The sequence below is a fragment of the Bison bison genome, unplaced genomic scaffold, assembly GCF_000754665.1.
Source record: "Bison bison bison isolate TAMUID 2011002044 unplaced genomic scaffold, Bison_UMD1.0 scf7180017864168, whole genome shotgun sequence".
Lineage (NCBI taxonomy): Eukaryota > Metazoa > Chordata > Mammalia > Artiodactyla > Bovidae > Bison > Bison bison.
The window spans coordinates 494,340-506,228 of record NW_011494740.1 but is presented as its reverse complement, the minus strand read 5'-3'; the positions used below and the strand labels follow the sequence as shown (position 1 = coordinate 506,228).

Sequence of the window (11,889 nt, the reverse complement as noted above, 5' to 3'; positions counted from 1 at the left end):
ATCTCCTTGCAGTCCAAGGGACTCTCAAGAATCTTCTCCAACACCACAGTTCAAAAGCATCAATTCTTCAGCACTCAGCTTTCTTTATAGTCCAACTCTCACATCCACACATGACTAATGGAAAGACCATAGCTTTGACTAGATGGACTTTTGTCAGCAAAGTAATATCTCTGCTTTTTAATATGCTGTCTAGGTTGGTCATAGCTTTTCTTCCAAGGAACAAGCATCTTTTAATTTCATGGCTGCAGTCACCATCTGCAGTGATTTTGGAGCCCAAAAAAAAGTCTCTCACTGTTTCCATTGTTTCCCGATTTATTTACCATGAAATGATGGGACCAGAGGCCATGATCTTCGTTTTCTGAATGTTGAATTTTAAGCTAGTTTTGTCACTCTCCTCTTTCACTTTTATCAAGAGGCTCTTTAGTTCTTCTTCACTTCCTGCATAATGCACTGGTCGCAGCAAACACCCTCTTCCAACAATACAAGAGACTATTCTACACGTGAACATTACCAAATGGTCAATACCAAAATCAGATTGATTATATTCTTTGCAGCCAAATACGGAGAAGCTCCTTACAGTCAGCAAAAACAAGACCGGGAGCTGACTGTGGCTCAGATCATGAACTCTTTATTGCAAAATTCAGACTTAAATTGAAGAGAAAACCACTAGACCATTCAGGTATGATCTCAATCAAATCCCTTGCGATTATATATATATAACATAGAGATGTTTTAGTTTAACCCTATGAAAGTATTAAAAATGGTTTGAGGTCAGGACTTCCCTGGTGGTCCAGTGGTTAAGAATCTGCCTTGAAATGCAGGGGACCAGGTTCAATTCCCTGATCAAGGAACTAAGATCCTACATGCCATGGAGCAACTAAGCCTGAATACTGTAATTACTAAGCCCACAATCTCTGAAGCCCTGTGAACTGCAACCAGAGAACTTGTGCACTACAACAACAGATCCTGCATGATGCAAGAAGACCTCACAAGCTGCAACTAAGACCCAATGCAGTCTTAAATATATTTTTTTTAATGGTTTGGGGTTAAGGATAAAGACAGAAGCCACATTAAATAATGGTGGGGGATTGCTTACAGCCCTGGAAATTCTAAAGAATGTTTCAAATGGAATTCAGTTACAGTGTTTTCTTTCCCTTACCTCTTTAGATGACGCTCAATCTAAGACACTAATTGTGGAGTCTTCTGTTTTTGCTCTGCTTGTTAAAATGCAGAGGGAGGAAATAGAGAGGAGTGCAACTCTAGAGACCTCCTAACCTCTAATGGACCTCAGTCCTCTCATCTTCATAATGAGGGAACTGGACTAGTGATCTCCATCCTTCCTGCCTCTGACCCACTCTGTGACTCTACCATGCTTTGGGGTCTGGCTCCCAGTCCACAGGCTTCCCAGGTGGTAAGAACCCACTTGCCAATGCAGGAGATGCAAGAGACACAGGTTCAATCCCTGGGTGGGAAAGATCCCCTGGAAGAAGGCATGGCAACCCACTTCAGTATTTTTGCCTGGAGAATCCCCATGGATGGAGGAGCCTGGCAGGCTCCAGTCCACGGGGTTGCAAAGAGTCAGACAGGACTGAAGCGACTGAGCACAGCACAGACCCAGTCCACACAACTGAACAGGGACAGGGAGCTGGGTAACTGGGATTCTCAGGGAATGGTTCAGCAGCCTCAACTTTCACCCCATCCCAACCTGCTGGACCACTGCTCAGGAGAAACCCAGAAAGAACATAAAGGGAAAAGCCCAAGATTACTAACCTTCCATTAAAAACACATACCTCAAGGATACACATACCTCAAGGATTGAACCAAGAAGAAGATATAACAATTACAAATATTTATGCACCCAACATAGGAGCACCTCAATACACATGGCAAATGCTAAGCTAATAAGCATAAAAGGAGACATCAACAGTTAACACAATAATAGTGAGGGACTTTAGCACCACCCTTACACCAACAGACAGATCATATATACAAAATAAATAAGGAAATACAAGCTTTAAGTGACTCAATAGACTGCTACTAAGTCACTTCAGTCGTGTCCGACTCTGTGAGACCCCATAGATGGCAGCCCACCAGGCTCCCCGTCCCTGGGATTCTCCAGGCAAGACACTGGAATGGGTTGCCATTTCCTTCTCCAATGCAAAAAAGTAAAAAGTGAAAGTGAAGTCGCTCAGTCATATCCAACCCTCAGTGACCCCATGGACTGCAGCCTTCTAGGCTCCTCCATCCATGGGATTTTCCAGTCAAGAGTACTGGAGTGGGGTGCCATTGCCTGAACAGACTAGATAGATTTAATTGATAATTTTGGACATTCCACCTGAAATCGGTGAATACACTTCTTACACTAGTGCCATGGAACTTACACTAGTGCCATGGAACATTCTCCAGGATAGACTACATCTTGGGTCACAAATCAAGTCTCAGAAGATTTAATAAAACTGAAACAGTATCAAGCATCTTTTCTGACCACAATGCTATGAGATTATAAATTAATCAAAGGAACAAAACTATAAAAAACACAAAAACATGGAGGCTAAATAATGCACCGCTAAATAACCAAGTGATAACTACAGAAATTAAAGAGGAAATAAAAGTACATAGAAATAAATGACAACAAAAACAATGACCAAAAACCTATGGGACACAGCAAAAACAGTTCTAATTTACAGCAATTCAATCCTCAAGAAACAAGAAAACTCTCACATAAACAATCTAATCTTACACCTAAAGTGACTAGAGAAAGAGCAAAGAAAACCCAAAGTCAATTAAAAGCAATGAAATCATAAAGATCATAGCAGAAATAAATGAAGTAGAAATGAAGAAAACAACAGCATCAATAAAAGTTAAGAGTTGGTTCTTATGAAAAAAAATTGATAAACCTTAGCCAGACTCAAGAAAAAAAGGGAGAGGACTCAATAAAATTAGAAATGAAAAAGGTGAAATCACAACTGACACTGCAGAAATACAAAGGATCACAAGAGACTACCTCAAGCAACCATATGCCTATAAAATGGACAAACTGGAAGAAATGGACAGATTCTTAGAAAGGCTGAACCAGGAAGAATTAGAAAATATAAACAGACCAATCGCAAGTAATGCAATTGAAACGAATGAAAAATCTTCCAACAAACAAAAGTCCAGAACCAGATGGCTTCACAAGTGAATTCTATCAAATATTTCAAGAAGAGCTAAAACCTATCCTTCTAAAACTTTCCCCAAAAATTGCAGAGGGAAGAACATTCCCAAATTTGTTCTGTGAGACCACCACCCTGATACCTAAACCAGACAAAACTATCACAAAAAAGAAAATTATAGACCAATATCACTAATGAACAAAGATGCAAAAATCCTCAACAAAATACCAGCAAACAAAATCCAGCAACACATTTAAATGATCATACACTATGATCAAGTGGGATTTATCACAGACATGCAAGGATTCTTCAAAATACACAAAATCATAATACACCATATTAACAAATTAAAGAATAAAAATTATATGATCATCTCAATAGATACAGAAAAAGCTTTTGACAAAATTCAACACCCATTTCTGATTTTAAAAACAATCTCCAGAAAATTGGCATATAGGGAATCTATATAATAAAGGCAACATAATAAAGGCAACATATGACAAGGCCAGGGCTTCCCAGGTGGTGCTGGTGGTAAAGAATCTGCCTGCAATGCAGGAGACCAGGAGACCTGGGTTCAATCCCTAGGTGGGGAAAATACCCTGGAGGAGGGCATGGCAATCCACTCCAGTATTCTTGCCTGGAGAATCCCCATGTGGCCCACGAGGAGCCTGGTGGGCCACAGTCCACAGGGTCACAAAGAGTTGGACACGACTGAAGCAACTTAGCACACACACTCTGTTTGCTGTGACAAACCCACAGCAAGCATCATTCTTAATGGTGAAAAACTGAGAGCATTTTGTCTAAGATCAGGGACAGGACAAGCATGTTTACTCTCTCCACTCCTATTCAACACAGTTTTGGAAGTCCTCACTGTGGCAATCAGAGAAGAAAAAGAAATACAAATTGGAAAAAAGAAAGTAAAACTCTCACTGTTTGCAGTGACACATTACCATACATAGAAAATCCTAAAGATTCCATCAGAAACCCTACTAGATTTAATCAGTGAATTTGGTAAAGTTACAGGACACAAAATTAATGCACAGAAATCTCTTGCATTCTTATATGCTAACAATGAAAGATCAGAAACAGAAATTAAGAAAAGAATCCATTTACCATCACAACAAAAAGAATAAAATAGCAAGGAATAAATATACCTAAGAAAGCAAAAGACCCATATTCAGAAAACTATAAAACACTGATGAAAGAAATCAAAGAGGACACAGATGGGAAAATATATCATATTCTTGGATTGGAAGAATCAATATAGTGAAAATGAATACACCACCCAAAACAATCCACAGATTCAATGCAATCCATAACAAATTACTATAGTATTCATCATGGTATTAGAACAAAAAAATTTACAATTTGTATGGAAACACAAAAGACCCCAAATAACCAAAGTAATCTTGAGAAAGAAAAACAGAGCTGGAGGAATCAGGCTCCCTGACTTCAGACTATATGAAAAAGCTATAGTAATCAAAAGAGTATGGTACTCACACACATACACAACAGAAATACAGACCTATGAAATAGGTACAGAATAAAAAGCCCAGTGATAAACCCACACCTATGGTCACTTAATCTATGACAAAGGAGGAAAGAATATACAATGGAGAAAAGACTGTCTCTTCACTGAGTGATGCTGAGAAAACTGGACAGCTACATGTAAGAGTGAAATTAGAATACTAACACCATACACAAAAATAAACTCAAAATTAATTAAATATCTATATGTAAGGCTGGAAACTATAAAACTCTTAGAGAAAAACATGGGCAGAACACTCTGACATAAACTGCAACAAGATCCTTTTTGACGCACTTCCCAGAGTCAGCTAAGTCACTTCAGTCGTGTCCGACTCTGTGCGACCCCATAGACGGCAGCCCACCAGGCTCCCCCATCCCTGGGATTCTCCAGGCAAGAACACAGGAGTGGGTTGCCATTTCCTTCTCCAATGCATGAAAGTGAAAAGTGAAAGTGAAGTCGCTCAGTCGTGTCCGACTCTTAGCGACCCCATGGACTGCAGCCTACCAGGCTCCTCCATCCATGGGATTTTCCAGGCAAGAGTACTGGAGTGGGGTGCCATTGCCTTCTCCAACTTCCTAGAGTAATGGAAATAAAAACAAACATTAAAAAATGGGACCTGATTAAACTTAAAAGCTTTTGCAGCATTAACAAGATGAAGAGATAACCCTCAGAACGGGAGTGTGTGCAGGCGTAGTTGCTCAGTCATGTCTGACTCTTTGAAGCCTCATGGACTGTAGCCCAGCAGGCTCCTCTGTCCCTGGGATTTCTCAGGCAAGAATACTGGAGGGGTTGCCATTTCCTTCTCCAGGGGAAATCTTCTCAATCCAGGGATCAAACCCACTTCTCTTGTATCTCCTGCATTAGAAGGCATGGATTCTTTACCACCAGTGCCACCTGGGAAGCCCATGAGAATGGGAGAAATATTTGCAAATGAAGCAACAAAGAATTAATCTCCAAAATATACAAACAGCTTATGGAGCTCAGTATCAAAAACCAAGCAATCCAATCAAAAATGGGTGGAAGATCTAAATAGATATCTCTCCAAATACGATATACAGATAGCCAAGAGGCAAATGAAGAGATACTCAACATCACTAATTATCAGAGAAATGCAAATCAAAAATACACTATGGTATCACCTCACACTGGCCAGAAAGACCAACATCAAAAAAATTTACAAACAATAAATGCTGGAGAGGGTGTGAAGAAAAGGGAACCCTTTTACACTGTTGGTGGGAATGCAAACTGGTACAGCCACTGTGGAGAACAGTATTGAGGCTCCCTGAAAAACTAAACATAGAACCCAGCAATCCCACTACTGGGCATATACCCTAAGAATACCACAACTCAAAATGACACATGTACCCCCAGTGTTCATTACAGCACTATTTACAATAGCCAAGACATGGAAGCAGCCTAGATGTCCATCAACAGATGATGATATATATATATATATACATATATATATATACACACACACACATACACAATGGAATATTACTCAGCTATAAAAAGGAATGAAGTTGAGTCAGTGGAAGTGATGTGGATGAACCTTGAGTCTGTCATACAGAGTGAATTAAGTCAGAAAGAGAAAATCAAACATCATATATTAACACATATATATGGATTCTAGAAAAATGGTACTGATGAACACACTTGCAGGGCAGGAACAGACGTGCAGACGTAAAGAATGAATTTGTGGACACAGCAAGGGGGTGGGGGTGGGACAGATTGACAGATAGTGTTGACATATATACAGTACTATGTATAAACTGACAGCTAGTGGGAAGCTGCTGCATAACACAGGGAGCTCAGCTCGGTGCCCTGTGATGACCTAGAGAGGCAGAATAGGGGAGAGGGTGGGAGGGAGACTCAAGAGGAAGGGGATATATGTATACATATAGCTGATTCACAATATTGTGTAGCAGAAACACAACATTGTAAAGCAATTATATTTCAATTAAAAAAACCACATACCAAAGAGATAAACAAATAAAATAAGAATGGGGGATGCAAATGGCCTATTGTGTGTTCTCATCTTTTCACAGGAAAAAACTGAGAACTGTCACAAAATCACAGAGAAAGACAATTTTCTAGAATGAACATTTTTTCTAAAATGAATACTTTTCATATAACAAAAATATAACAGATGTAATTATAAGAGGAGAGGCCAATTATCACAATTTTTGCTAAGTGACCAAAAACTCTGAAACAGAACGGGTTGGTGGGGAGCAGTGTTGGTGGTGGGGGCAAAGAGGTTAGGGAAGCATGGAGGTAGAACAAAGAACAAGCGTGGAATTGTTACAACTCCAAGGCTCTTCCACACAGAGTTATGGCCAAACACACACTCCTGTTCCCTCCCCTCTAATTCTGGCCCAAGTTCTTCATGGTACTAACTTTAGGAAAAGGCTGATCTGCCTCACTGAGTTACTTTACTCACGTTACCTACAAAGATGGCATAAAAAAGACCTCTGGAAGAAACTCCACCTCCGAATGATCTGCAACACCAACATTTTTCAACAGCTTTCATCTCCAAGAGACAAACCACAATTGGCTGCTTCAAGTGAGCTAGGTTGGTATAGTGTTACATAACTGACTTTAGAATCTTGAATATTTCCAGGCACAGAAACAGAAGATGGTAGACAACACTGACAAAGACTGTTACTTGCCACTCAATAATTATGTTTCATTAGGCGGGCACATAGCCACCTAGAATAGAGGCTACACTTTCCAGTCCACCTCCCAGCGAGGTGTGGCCCTGTGATTATACCTCTAGCCAGTGGGATATAATTGGTGGCTGCTAGCAAGCTTTTTTTTTTTTTTTTTTTTTAACAATTAGTCCCCCTTGGGAGACAGGGAGATGATGGGGAGCCTTGGTTCGTAGCATTGCCATTTTCCATGGTATACATTCCCACCATGGCTAACTTCAATCTTCCACCTTGATGGCACTGAACACAGAGTTGGGAAGAGCAGCAGCTCTCACAAGTTGGTACCAACTGGCTCCAGCACATCACTGGATGTAATAATGGGTTATATGTAATTTTTGGGGAATAGCCTTAAAGAAGGAAGCAAGTCTCAATGGCTAGGGGCATGCCCTTCCTCCTTTGTCCCCTCTACTGCTAGAATGTGACATACGACTGGTCAAAGTCCAACCATCAGAATGGACCATAGGGAGGAATAACAGTCACAATAGAGAAGCCTTGGTCACTGAGCTGGTCTGAGAATGCTTATATGCAAACTTCATTTATATGACAATTGTCAGAAAGAGGAAAATTTGTACCTTATAAATGGAACTAATATTTGGAGTTTTCTCATTCACAGTGTAATCTATCCCAGGATGTCCCTAGAACAGTGCTTGTTGCACTGCAGAGGGTGAACGTTCAATCCCTCCCTGGGGAACTAAAATCCTACAAGCCAGGTAGAGCAGCCAAAAAAAACAAAACAGAAATCTACCCCAACTAAGAGATCGTGATTGCTACATGGGTAAGTAAAGAATTCAGATCTGAAACAATGAAAAAATATCTGAAGCTTTCTGGGAGGACAAAGAGGACAGAGGGTGAATAGAAAAGCCAAAGGGGGAAGGGACTTGAAAAGGAGGTTCTTGCCTCTCTCCACCTGAGCCCCTCTCCTCTCTGACTCACAGAATCCTACAAAGAGTGCACCCACAGACCCCTCCTAATGCACGTGGGCCACAGCTCCCAGATCCACAGAGCAGGCTCCGGGAGGACTCCTCAACTAAGAGGGGGTCCAGGTCCTCAGCCTGAGAAGCCCGACTGTTCTCAGACCTCTTTCTTCTAGAGCATTTTCTCAGGCAAAGAGGAGAAATGAGAACCATATAAAGGTCACTCGGGGGACAGACTAAGGGGACTCTGAGGCAGCAGTTGGCAGTTTAGTGTATTCTGCTTTGCTGGAGTTTACTTAAAATATAAACTTGGGCATGGGCTGAGGCCTGCTATGATCTTTGGGTTGTACTGTGGGTTTCAGACAAATGTAGAAGGACGTACTTAGAATGTAAGTAAGTAAGTGTTAGTCGCTCAGTCGTGCCCAACTCTTTGCGACCCCATGGACTGCAGCCCACCAGGCTCCTCTGTCCATGAGATTTTCCAGGCAAGGATACTGGAGTGGGTTGCCATTTCCTTCTCCAGGGGAATCTTCCCAACCCAGGGATTGAACCCGGGTCTCCTGCAGTGCAGGCAGATTCTTTACCAATTCTTTACCAGATTCCCTGAGCTACAAGGGAAGCCCATACTTAGAACGTAGGTCAAATTTATTATTACATGTGAGCTCCTCCTAAAAGTCAATATGTAAATGAAGATAATTTTGTCACAAGTATATTCTTATTTACTTTCAAAACACTTTTTCTGACATCTCTAGGGACCAACTTTGGACGTGTCAAACAAGCAATTGAGCAGTGCTGAGTGTCCAGTGCATCACTGTGCTCACTCTGGGAGGCCCCAAATGGCGAATGGATATTCGCCATTCACTCCACACCTGAATGGTTTCTGTCTGTACACCGATGTGACTTCCATCTCTTAACAAGTTCAGATCCAAGAACCCTTGTACCATCAGCATGATTTGCAATCCTTTATCACCACCCACACTCGCCTCCCTCCCAGTGCTGGTGACACTAAGAACCTGGTGTGAATTGATGGTGGGTGTGGGGGGCACTCCCTATGAGAAAAGAGGAAGTGTGGGGAAAAGCCAGACCAAGTCAGCAAGAAGAGAGGAAGTAGCCTGGCTGAGGTACATACAGATGATGAACAGTTGTGTAGAAAGTGGCTCTGAAAGCAACTAAATAAAGCATAGATAGTTTTAAGCTATGACAAACCTAGACAATGTATTAAAGAGCAGAGGCATCACTTTGCCAACAAAGGTCCGTCTAGTCAAAGCTATGGTTTTTCCAGTGGTCATGTATAGATGTGAGAGTTGGACCATAAAGAAGGCTGAGCACCAAAGAATTGGTGCTTTCAGACTGTGGTGTTGGAGAAGACTTTTGAGAGTCCCTTGGAAAGTAAGGAGATCAAACCAGTCAATCCTAAAGGAAATCAGCCCTGAATATTCATTGGAAGGACTGATGCTGAAGTTGAAGCACCAATACTTTGGCCACCTGATGAGAAGAGACAACTCATTGAAAAAGACCCTGATGCTGGAAAAGATTGAAGACAAAAGGAGAAGAGGGTGTCAGAGGATGAGATGGTTAGATACCATCCCCAACTCAATAAACATGAGTTCGAGCAAACTTCGGGAGCTAGTGAAGGACTGGGAAGCCTGGCATGCTGCAGTCTATGGGGTCACAAAGAGTCGGACATGACTGAGCAACTAAAAAACAGTTCTGAGATAGAAACCAGGCCAGAACAAAACCTCCAGTCATGTACCATCTACAATCCTGACAGTATCTCACATTTACAGGGACAAAGAGTTTTTCAAAGATTTGCAGATACTTGCTACAATTATTTAAGACATAACCACTATCACTCTTAAACATCCAGCCCTGGATAGACCCATCCAGGTTCACATCTTGGCTCTGACATTCACCAACTATAACAAACAACATGGATTTGCCTAGCCTCAGTCTCTCGATTTTAAAAATGAAAATCATCAAGCATACTCTGCTGAGTGGTTGTAAAAATTGGAGAGAACTGATAAAAAGCACACATGCCAAAAGTCGTCATAAAACAATACAGATAAGAGTTGTATAAATGTCAGGAAAGAATATATATGGCTGCTGTGGATATGCAATAAAAATTGAAAGTGATTAGGTTGATAGAATAGTTTTAAATTATAAAAAAGTATAATCTGAAATGAATCAACATTATTACATAAATTACACCTCAACAAAGCAGAGACATTACTTTGTCAACAAAGGTCTATCTGGTCAAGGCTATGGTTTTTCCTGTGGTCATGTATGGATGTGAGAGTTGGACTGTGAAGAGGGCTGAGCGCCGAAGAATTGATGCTTTTGAACTGTGGTGTTGGAGAAGACTCTTGAGAGTCCCTTGGACTGCAAGGAGATCCAACCAGTCCATTCTGAAGGAGATCAGCCCTGGGATTTCTTTGGATGGAATGATGCTGAAGCTGAAACTCCACTACTTTGGCCACCTCATGCGAAGAGTTGACTCACTGGAAAAGACCCTGATGCTGGGAGGGATCGGGGCAAGAGGAGAAGGGGACGACAGAAGACGAGATGGCTGGATGGCATCACTGACTCGATGGACGTGAGTCTGAATGAACTCCGGGAGTTGGGAGTTGGTGATGGACAGGGAGGCCTGGCGTGCTGCGATTCATGGGGTCGCAAAGAGTCGGACACGACTGAGCGACTGAACTGAACTGAACTGAATCTGGGTCCCTGACAGAGAAAAATGAGATAAATTCAGACAAAATCTGGCACTGCTCCTCCAGTGCTGTCTTGCGAACTATCTCCAATTTCACACTTTTGTCCACTACCATAAGTTCTGTATGTATCAAAAAGTGCCTCTATTCTCCTGGATAAGAAGGGAATTCTGCCCATTTTCCTTTTCAATAGAGGTCTCACATCTGCAGGTCACCCTTTTCATCCCACTGGACAACCAGCTAAATTCCAAAATTCAGTTTAAAACTGAGGGAAATAAGCCCATCTCTGTAAAATAAGTTGACTTGCTAAGAAGTCTGTCTTAGGCAACTCAGTTCCTAAGAGGTAACTGAACCCCCAAATTTTCCAAAAACTAAACTGCCTTTTGTTGCCAGAAAATGCGTGTCTAAGCACACCATTAACTTCCCTCAAATATAATTCTGAATAAAAGGAAGAGAGCTGTTTCTGAAATCCAATATTCAAGTGAAACAGAAAAGATTCTCATGATTGAGCAATTTAGAGTATGTATGGGAAGGTATGGGGACCATGGAGGGAGGCTGTGAGCTGATCAGCAGGGAGTGTGAATTAATTCTTCAGTAACAACAACTTAGAAAAGATGACTGTGGGTTAAAAATGTCCTGACTTGGCACTAGCATGGTGTGTAATCAAGACTGTCTGCAATTTTGAGCCAACAATTATGCAATGTCTAAATTATATTTGTAGTTTGTTACTTCAAGTGCCACAGAAATAACTCCTAGGCATTTTAGTTATGCACAAAAGCTATGGAATCTTCCTGAGTGAATATATGTTACACTGAAGTACATATTTTGTACTAAAATTTAGCTAAAGCTAAAAGTAAAACAGAAGCAAGAAAACAAACT

The 11,889-nt window shown here is 41.2% G+C and overlaps 1 protein-coding gene across 12 annotated transcripts in view; it reads right to left on the bottom strand.

The window, feature by feature from the left end:
• Positions 1–11,889, bottom strand: part of ST3GAL6 (ST3 beta-galactoside alpha-2,3-sialyltransferase 6) — an 88,930-nt gene that overhangs the window by 22,984 nt on the left and 54,057 nt on the right. The gene's annotated exons all lie outside the window — the stretch shown is intronic.